Below are 10,650 nucleotides of genomic sequence, written 5' to 3'. Positions count from 1 at the left end.
TTGAAATTCTTGTCATTTCACTTACCCACCACTACTGCCTTTGCAGAGGGAACTAAATAATCTCTCTTCACACCCTTATGTATTTCTCTCACTCTTTGACTGTGGGATCTTGCCGCTCAAAACCTATCTTATCCACTCCACTTGCTTTTCTACTCAAATCATGACAGAACATTAGACTTAGCAATATATTAGCCCTTACCACATAATTTTTTTAATTGTAACATAGCCTGGACACAGTCTTGAGACTGGCAATCAGTCTCAGTGGCCAAACAGTGACACATTTGACTACCAATCACAAACAGTACCTGTAGTCACTCATATCTCCAAGAACCAAGGAAGAGATTTTCTCCTTCCTTGACCTGCATGATACCTTAGAACCTGCATTCCTAACTTTGCTATTCTTGATCACACCCTCTATGAAGCACCTAACATCCCCCTAACTGAACCTCTAGAGCCTACTACGTTTATCATGTTTTACTCTAAGATACACTTCTACAGGCCTTTGCCCTAGCTATACCTGACCTTGACCAACCCTTTATCCTATATACTACTGAAAATTGGGAGAATGGCTCTAAGAATTTCAAGGCAAATGAGAGGTCCCACCTTTACCCCTGTTACCTGTCTTTCCAAAGCTAGATACAACAACTAGAGGATGCAGCCTTACTGATGTTATTGGGAGTACCCCTACTGTTCCAGAAGGCTTGTAAGCTCCCCTTTGGTAACCCTCTTGCTCATTACACCAGCTTGAGGATCTCCTAGCCTACAAGAGTCTTTCCAGTGTCTCCTTCTATGGCTCAGCTTTTTCATATTACTTTCCTAGAAAGTACTTTTCCTAGAAAATCCCAATATCTCATTTGGTTCCTGCCCTACACTTATCTCTGATACAGTCCTTCCTATGTCCATTAATCTCATCCATTATGCCCAGAGTAACTTGAAACCTTTACTTACAGAAATTCACAGCTTACTATTACCCCTCTAGCAAGTCTTGACTATAACTGGATTATAGATGGAAGTTTATCTCTCAGCTCTGCTAGCTCCCACCAAACCAAGTAGGCTATGCCTTAATCTCCTTTGACCAGGTTGTAGAATCTGCCCCTTTATCAACAAGTTCTACTTCTCAGATGGCAGAGCTCATAGACTACATTAGAGCCCTTACCTTAAAACCATCAAGATATGCACATATTCTAAATATGCTTTTTACATTTTATACCACCATGCTTCCATTTGGAAGGAGAGAGGTTTCCACCAGAGGCCTCTGATCCTAAAGCAGTTAGAAGCCTCTTATCTTCCTTAACAGGCAGTAGTTATTCACTGCTGGGGACACCAGGTTTCTACTAATGATATAGCCTTGGAGAATGATTTTGCTAACAAGATTGCTAATGAAGCAAGACAACATTCTTACTTTCCTTCCTCTATTTTCCTCCTGGCTCCACAGTGCCTAATCCCTATCTGCTCTGAGTCCCAATGACAGGAGCTCCAAGCTATGAGAGCTTTCATGGGTCCTCAGAGTTGGCTCCTTTTTCAAGAAAGGAACTGTCTCCCTGACTCACAGCAAAGTACTTCCTAAAAGCTATTCACAAATTTTCTTACATCTCAATCTCTCTACCAATTCCTTTAACCCATATTCTGCCTCAGCCTTTCTGGCTTCCTTAAGGCTATCATCTAGGAATGTTCCCCATGCACTTGAATGTCCCCACAGGGAGACTTATATGTGAATACCCCAGTCCTTAGAGAAAGTAGAAAGGGCTAATGGAAGTTAGACTCGTTTATTCAAACTGTCTTCTGAATTTCATGTTCCTTAAACTCATCTTCTATTTCTTGCTCTCACATCTGGGCAGTTCCCAAGCCCCCTTTTCCTCAGCCATTTTGGGTTAATGTATAACCATCCCTTTCTTCTAGGAAATTTACTTCCTTTGGAGCCATACCCACTCTCTGACCATCCTTACCACATCACAGGCCAAATTCTTCTGCTCCTGTCACAAGGTAACCATTCTAACCCAATTCCCAGGTCAACCACTTCAGCCCTGCACCCCCAAGGTGACCACTCCAACACTAGTCATAGTATGACAGCTTTAACCCACATCATAGAGTGACCACTCTAATACACAGTAGATGGCAAACAATCTAACTCATATAACAGTGCTACTATTCCAACCTACATCACAGTGTGACCATCCCAACCTCCATTACAGAGAGACCACTTCAATGCACACCAGAGAGTAATCACTCCAAACTACTGCGCAGGTTAACTGTACTGGTTAAAGTTATAATTTAAGTTTAAATAAATGTGCTAATGAGATCTAAAACAAATGTGTCTCTAACCAGTAACCCCCCACTTGCCTAGTAACAGATAAAGCTGTAAGCCCCACTTGCCCAAGACTAATTTCCTGGAATGATGGAGGCTGTTGTTCATGTGAGAAAATAAGCCATGTGTTTTGGCTCTTGTAAATAAGGTTGGTTGTCCCGAATGCTCACAATGTGCTTGATCAGATTTAGGTGGCAGTACATAGGCAGGAAGAATATCAGAATGTATGTTTGTCCCTAATTGGATAACAGTGGAAAAGATGTAGCATTTATAGGCTTCTGACTACCACAATGGCTCCATGCTCTGGGAATCCTGGATATGGATCTGGCTAATGTCCATTGTCCTGACCAGTATTTAGTAAAGCTTGCTTAATTTTTTTTCTCAAACATTGTGGTAGTAGTCTTATTCTTATCTTGTGATATTAGTAAAAGACTCCAACCCACACCACAGTTCAAACACTCAAACCTACCATACCATCTCACCTCATGGAACAGCCACTCTATCTCACTTCACAGGACAGTCTTCTACAACATGTCTTACAGGGTAACCACCCTAATACTTCTCACAGGGGGTCCATTCCAAGTCATCTCACAAGGCACCCACTGTTTCACAAGCACAGGCCCAGGAAACTATTTGGTTGTGAAGAACTTGAAAGAAAGGTTTGGCCATCACTCCAAGGTTTACTTTTGTGGAAAGTATGATTTAGTATTTTGACTTGTAAATACAAGTTAGGTCTTATTCCACATGGATGTTAGACAATATTGTCTTGCCAGTAGTGTAGTTATCTTGAGTTAATTCCAAGAGAGATTCAACAGTATGCCTATGAATTGCTATGTAAAATGGTCAAATTAAATGTTTCAATGATATCTCAGCCTCCTTAAACAATGGCATGGCTTTGGGCAAAAATTTCAGAAGTGCATGGATTATAATTTTTCCAAAGACTGAAACTTTGTCTCAAACATTTTATAAAATCTACAATTGCGTGGCTAAATTGATGATAAAAAAGTTGTCTTAATTTTTTTTAAAGCATGGTAGTTGTATTTCAGACGTCATCCCTACAACAACTCTTGTAAGGTTGGCTGTGTTGTCTTATTCTACAAATGGGGAACAAGGACTCATGAGAAGTGAAGTGTTTGCCCAGGACACAGCAGTCAGGATTCAAGGTCAGATGGGGCTGGCTCCAATGCCCACAGATTTTCTCAAGGGAAGGAATCTCTTCTAATAAAGATCCTCAAGTTAGAAGTTCAGGAAGTCTACCCAGTTAGGTGGGACCAGCCTCATATCCACTCCTAGCCTTGTGCAGCTAGATGTCAGGACAGGTACAGTGGTGCCCAGATGGCTGTCTGTCCCAACAGCACTAGTAACAATGCTACAGATAGGTCTGACTGCCCAAGAGCTGGGGGTGAGGCAAAGGCTAATCTGCTCTGGAGACCTTGTGGCCCCAAGTAGGCAGTGCCACACCACTGAGCCAGGCGGTTTCTAACAGGATGCAGGCACTCAAAGTAGGACCTGGTGGGCTGGTGCTACCCAGCAGGTCAGGGTAGATGTCAGGCTGCTGACACAGTGCCAGCAGTTTCAGTATGCATAAGGTAAAGCTGTGTAGGGCACAGCCAGACTTAGGTGAGGGATTACATGCCCCTTCCCCAGTGGTTGCCTCTGCTTTCTTAGGGCCAGGCATTGGTGACTTTCTCCCTGGCTTCTTGGCCTTGGGGGCTGGCAACTTCTCAGCCAAGGCTTGGCTTTCTGGCTCATCTCTGGTCACCATGGGTTCTGATGGAGATAGAGTTCTGGCCTCATTGTCAAAGCCACCCAGGTGGCGGTGGACACAGTCATGCCATTGTAGGCCCAGCAGGTCAGGGTAGATGTCAGGCTGCTGACACAGTGCCAGCAGTTTCAATTTGCATAAGGTACAGCTGTGTAGGGCACGTTTGTGTCCACATAGCACATGCTCCTGTGACAGAGTGGTGGGCCGTAGTTCCACACGGTGGTCCTGCAGCACATGGTCCACAGAGACCGGTGGCAGCTTTGGAAAGAGAGGCTCATTCACCAAATGGATGGGCACAAAGATGGCACCAGACCATACTACATGAGGGAATGGGCACTGCTGTGTGCACACAAAGATGAGACCAGCTCGTACTACATGAGGGAATGGGCACCACTGTGTGCACATGAACTTCTGCAGCTGGGACAGCAGCTTGCCTAGTAGCCTCTGACCACCCTGGAAGTCTTGCCATGCAGCCTGGCCCCATAGCCCAGTTGTCTCAAGCCACTCCCGCATTTTTTCTGGTGGAGAATGGGCCACAGAGCCCGAGATGGCATCACAAATGGATGTGTGCAGCCCTGTAAAGTGCTGTTCTGGAGAGTCCGCTGGGGCTGCAGTGGGAACTTGAACAGAGGCTGGAGCAGGGCCTGAGGCTGAAGCAGGAGCAGGAGCTGTTGATGCAGGTAGAGCAGAGGCTGGCACCGGGGAGGCCAAGGCTCTGGCTAGTGGGCTAGGCAGGGTCAGGTTGAAGCATGCCACCACCAGCAAAGACTGAATGAGAATCTGCAGTCCCATGGACCCAGATGAGGGACTGGGTGCAGGTTGTACAGGGGAAGGTGCAGATGCAGGGACAGGAGCTGGGGTAGGGGAAGATGGGTCAATAACTTCAGGTAATGGTGCAGGACTGAATATCTTGAATTTTCAGAACATGAAGGCCACAGAGCTATGAAGTTGGTCCTTGGTGTGGCTTCTGCAGATACTTCAGGCATTTCTGTGACCATCATTTTTAGGCCAGGCAGACCTGACACTGTGTTTTCTATACCTAGTCCATCCACAGCCTCGGTGGGATTTTCATTCACCTCAGGACTACAGACCTTGACAGGGACACCCTCTGCCACCAACTTCTTCACACTCAAGTCCAGAGCCACCTCCTCATGAAGAGAGCAGTGAAACCTGGAGGCCCCATCCTGAACAGGCAGATTCCCCCTTGTAATCTTTGTCTTAGCTCTTACTGGTACCTGGAGCTGAGTCCTGCTCAGCTGTGGGCTCCAATGTCTATACATCCAGGCAGGCACTGTAGGGGGCCAGCCTAAAAAAAACGTGGTCAATCACCAGCATTGGTTTAGAGCTGGGAGGCCTAGCATCTTTCTGTGGAAGAGACTGGTGCTCCTTGGCACAGGCATGCAGTGCTGGTGAGGTGCAGGAAACTGGACTGTCTAGGATAACAGTAGGTACCCCAGGACGCTCATTGGGCCTGGGCTGTAGTTGCTCTTTCCTGCAGCTGGGCAGCCACATCTTCTCTTGAGCTTCTGGTGTTGGCTTCTCTGCAGGTCGCACAGGCTCAGAGCATGGTCGGCTGGCTGGCAAAGGCTTGCATGTTCCCTAGAAGGCACAGGGCTGTGGCAAGGCTGCATGCACATTGTTCTGGGAATGCGAGGGTAGTATTCCCCCAAAGCCCTGAGGATGCCCCATAGAGAGAGAGAGAGGTCATCCCTGGCATAAGGAAAACCCAGAGTTTAGGGACAAAATCCAGTGGGCAACTTGGGGCAAGAGGGGGCTCCAGCTTGTGCCCTGGTGAGGGTGCTGGGAGGGTGCAGAAGAATAGGAATAACTGTCTATACCAAGAGGGGCATGTAGGGGATCTGGGGTACCTGTTGCCTCAAGTAGGTGCTGCCCAGCTCCCCAACATGGTATGCAGACCCCTTGTGGGCTCCTCGAGGCGGCAGTGGGAGCAAAGAGCCATAGCTTTTCTGGGTGATGACAAGATAGAGGGCAAGACACTGTTCCCTGTGGAGATGGGGACAGTGGATAGCAGGCTGGCACTGCATCCTGGCAAGGTGGTCCTGGGGCTGTGCAACCTGGGTTCAAGGTCTGGAGGGCCCCTCAGATATTGCTTGCTTAGGATCCCCAGAATAAGGACCGGTGTACTTGGAAGCCGGGAAACCTGTGCTTTGGATAGCTTGATATTTCACCAAGACGGCCTGGCATGGGGAAAAAGTCACAAAAGTGTCCTTGTCAGGTCCTCCGGATGGTAGCCCACGAAAGAATGTCGCATCCAGGGTCTGTCCCTTGCCAGGAGCTGTAGCTAGATAACAGGGTGGGTCAGCAAAAGGCAGCAGGGACCCAGTCACCAGGGTCCAGTCAACATCCAAGGATCTGTTTGATCCCCCATCTCCGAGGCAAGTGGAGAGACTGGAACACAAAGGGCTGCAGTAGACAGGCTTGGGCATGGCCAGAGGTGGGCCTGAGTCAGCATGAGCCTGGGAACCGAAGGGCAGTAGCTCACTGGAGTCTTGTATCTTTTCAGAGCCTTCTGTGGGAGGGCGATAGAGCAGGCAGGTGATGTAGGTTGTCACCCCAGAGTGGGGATCCTGCCACGTCGGTGGGGTACAAGGATGGATATGAGGTCCAGGATGCCAACTGTTCCGTATGAGTCTGGCCTTCATATATGTTGGCATCCCGAAGAAGTAGGCTCTAATGCCAGTGAAGAAATAGACTTGCTAGCTAGGTGAGAGCAAACAGGCAAAGAGCCTGTCTTAAAAGATTTTTAAAACTACTGTACTGACATGCCTTCACCACACAAACACCTTTCTTATTCTCAATAAAAAACATAAAAATATCATTGGGAACCCAACCCACTTCAAAGGGAGGTTGTACCATACATCAAACATCCGAGGCTTTTCAAGGGGACATGGGGTGCTTTGGGCAAATAGTGCAGTGCTTGTTTTGGGGATTCTGCCCTTATTTGTTCTATGCAGATATTTGTAAGTAGGCAATCCATTTCATGCTCCAGCTCTCATCTGTAACTAATAGATTCCTGGAAATTGTTCCTGAGAAGAGGTCTGGGCATATTTCTTTTCTCTCCTGTCCTCACAAGTTGTCCTCTATCCCAGTCCTAGAAGGTGTGTCAGAACAGCAACAACAGGCAGATACCCACACATGCCACAAGAATCTGGAGAAATCTAAACAAAGAGGCAGATTGCACAGAAAGAGCTACTTCTGAAATTCTCCTTTCTTCCAACTGAAACCCGTCTGCATTTGGTTTGAGATGGACTATTGATCTGCAATAAGTGAAAGGACATTCTACTCCTCTAGCTCCGAGGGCTCACTAAATTTCCATTTCCAAAGCTGTATAATCAAGCACTTGAATAAGCTCTTAACACAGCTGTAAATTGGCAGACCACATACCTGGGCAGCAATTGGGACATACTAAGTGGGAGGAATTAATGCAGATTTGTGAAATGAATGGCAGGTCACTTTCTTCCTAATGTTTTAAAAGGAACAAGGAGTATCCTGGTGTCAAAGTAAGTGGATATTCAAATATGTGACCTCCCAGCAGCTTCAGGCTGCACTCCAGAGAGCTAACATTCTGGAATGGCACAGTAATTAGTGTCAAGAATCTTTTCAAAGCTGACCTCAATTTTAACAGAACAGGCAAAGAGCCTGAGAGCACTGAGGATATGTCTAGAAATGGACTTCTGAGGGCACACTGATGAATCTGAAGTATGGTCTGTGGAGCAGAGGAGCTGTGAAGTTCTCTGGAGCATTCTGGTGCGCTTTGGAATACGTTGCGAGGAGGGGGGACTTGAAAGTACTCAGAAATATATATACACACACATATATATATGTATATATATACATATATATATACACACACATATATACTTGGAAATATATATACATACACATATGTATATATGCATATACATATATATATACACATATATATATATGTACATATATAATACACACACACATATATATATATATTTGGAAATATATATATATATACACACACACATATATATGTATGTTATGTATTCAGTTCAGGATCACTGAGTAAAAACACAGATGGAATGCAAGTGAATTTCCTGATGTTTTTCAAGTCAATATCTCCAAGTAGGTGGATGATATTTAAATGAGTCCATTCCTTAGTATTCACAGGCACACACACACACACACACACATGACTTATTAAAAATTACAAAAATGTTTCCATTAAAAATAAACACACACCTAACTTTACCAAACCTAAAGACAATTCAGTGAACTTATATGCAGTTGGAGCAATCATTAATCCCTTCATTATAGGCTTGATTTTATAATAGGAAAATATTAACCCAAGGATAGAATATAGTTTTATGTTTACATTTTACGTTAACTTAAAAAAAATAACTTTTAGGTTTATTTTAGAATCCTCCAAATTCTTTACAGAATTCTCCATTCTTTCACTAACCTTGTCTTGATAATTTCTTACCTAGGGAAGAGAAGTAATTAATCTTTGCTTCTGATTTCTGTAGTTCTTTACTTCACACTTTCACCTTGTCTAACCTCTGACAGGAAAAGTTTGGGCACTTGATCCAGAATTTTGAAGCCAGTATACTCATCCCCAGCTATATGTGTAGGGCTATCACTAATGGTAACAGTCCCTCCCTTCTCTTAGAAATTGTCTGTCCACTGTCACAGAGAATCAGAGGATCTACATTTTCTGGATAAAGAGTGCAAATCTTGGTCTTCCTATCTTATTCTTGGAAAACTAACCACTGGTCAGGTTTATCTGAAACCACTCCTGGTGACTATGCATCTCGTTGTTTTTTGGAAAGTTTTCCTGAAGAGTACTTTCTGAATCATTACTCACCTATGGATCCCCTACTTGTTTTTTTGGGAACTGGACCATTTTGTGGTTAGTTGTTTCTTTTGAGAGTATTAACTTGAAGTTAGTGATTTGTATATATCAATGCAAACTTATAATTATTCAAGGCCTTTTTCATTCTGTGCAAATCACCTTATGAACAGCTATCATCTTTGGTTGGTATAATTTTTTTTCAGATGGTAGTAGACAACATATCTAGGTGGAGGGCTGTGACCAATTTTTAAGGGAATCAAGAGAGCCTTCTTCTCACTGCCTGTGCAACATACCAGTGGGCTTTGTTAAAACTACAAATAGCATATATGTGTACCTTATACACAAAGATCACAAAACCTTAAAATGAATAGGGGTACTAAAGAATACAACAATCTAGTTACATTTTATTTATTTAACTTGTAGTAGAGTTGAGAATCAAGTTTGATTCCCATTGTCCTCTTGGATATGCCTTTTGTAAATCACAGGGAGGTCTAGAGTTTTACTATTGTTTACTGAATGGAAACTGCCCTCATAATAGCAGCAATGAGACACAACACACATAAAATATGTGAAAATTGGGTGAACCACAGAGCAAGGACAATTTCCTAAGTTGTGGTCAGTATTAAACATTGTACATGTTATTACACAAGGGACTTAGGAGAGTGATCAGGAGATATTTCTTTTTTTTGTTTTTTTTGTTTTTTCAAGACAGGGTTTTTCTGTGTTGCCTTGGCTGTCCTGGGACTCACTCTGTAGACCAGGCTGGCCTCGAACTCAGAAATCCGCCTGCCTCTGCCTCCCAAGTGCTGGGATTAAAGGCGTGCGCCACCACAGCCCGGCTGGGAGATATTTCTAATAGGAAAGATAGTTCACCATGAAAATAAAGGCATCAGAGAATGTTTTTTATTTTTCCTCTCATATGCAGTAATGGAATCATTAGAAAAGATGAAAGCAATTTAGAGGATGAAAATGTAGAAATGGTCAACTCCCATGCTTTTACCTCCTTTCTTCTTCTGGGTTGTAAAATAGCTCTTACTTCCCAAATACTTTATGTACTAGTCCAAATATCATCCTTTGTACACATGGATATGTAGTGTTGTGGCTATTTTCTTTTATTACCACAAAGATACAGTTATAGACTTTACTCAGTCTCTAACTGGAATAAGATTATAATTTTATGCTTTAGCAACTTTCTTATAAACAGCCTCATTCTCATCCACCCACACTAGTATATACAGCACTAATATAATTTTCATATATGTATTTCATATATGTATATTATAAATAATGCAAGCTTAAAAGTTTGTTTTCAGAACTGTATTTCACTGATCTGTGCTGAGTTACTGTTCCATGTAATTCCAAAATGAGGCAAAATCTCTATATTCAGAATCACCTGACTGCAAGTTGTAGTTGTATATATGTATGTGTAGTTGTAGTTAACTATGTGATGTTGGCAAATTATTTGTAATCTTTTAACTCATTCCTCTCATTTACAGAATAGAGATAACAATATTAATTCTTTAGATGTTTTCACAATTAAATAAAACACCATATTTGTTTGCCAGCATAAGGTCCAATTGTACATGTCTAATTAACTTCAATTAGATAAAATTCTTGTGTCAGGTAGAAATATGATGTTGGTGATTTTCAATCATTGGGTCATTGTTTTTCAACTAATATAATAAGGCAATTTCTCTTTACTTAACCTAATGCATATTATGCACTAAGCTTCATGTT

The 10,650-nt window shown here is 43.2% G+C and overlaps 1 pseudogene across 1 annotated transcript; it reads right to left on the bottom strand.

Annotated features, from left to right (window-relative positions):
- Nucleotides 1-3,674: 3,674 nt before the first annotated feature.
- LOC116095262 lies at nt 3,675-7,834 on the bottom strand (annotated as a pseudogene). The gene is made up of 3 exons (XR_004120522.1): nt 7,703-7,834; nt 3,916-6,761; nt 3,675-3,834 (listed from the first exon to the last, which is right to left on the bottom strand). The product of XR_004120522.1 is annotated as an uncharacterized protein C15orf39 homolog pseudogene (transcript).
- Between the last annotated feature and the right edge of the window lie 2,816 nt (nt 7,835-10,650).

The sequence above is a fragment of the Mastomys coucha genome, unplaced genomic scaffold (assembly GCF_008632895.1).
Source record: "Mastomys coucha isolate ucsf_1 unplaced genomic scaffold, UCSF_Mcou_1 pScaffold18, whole genome shotgun sequence".
Lineage (NCBI taxonomy): Eukaryota > Metazoa > Chordata > Mammalia > Rodentia > Muridae > Mastomys > Mastomys coucha.
The sequence above is the reverse complement of the archived record's forward strand: the minus strand, read 5'-3'. Positions and strand labels throughout refer to the sequence as shown.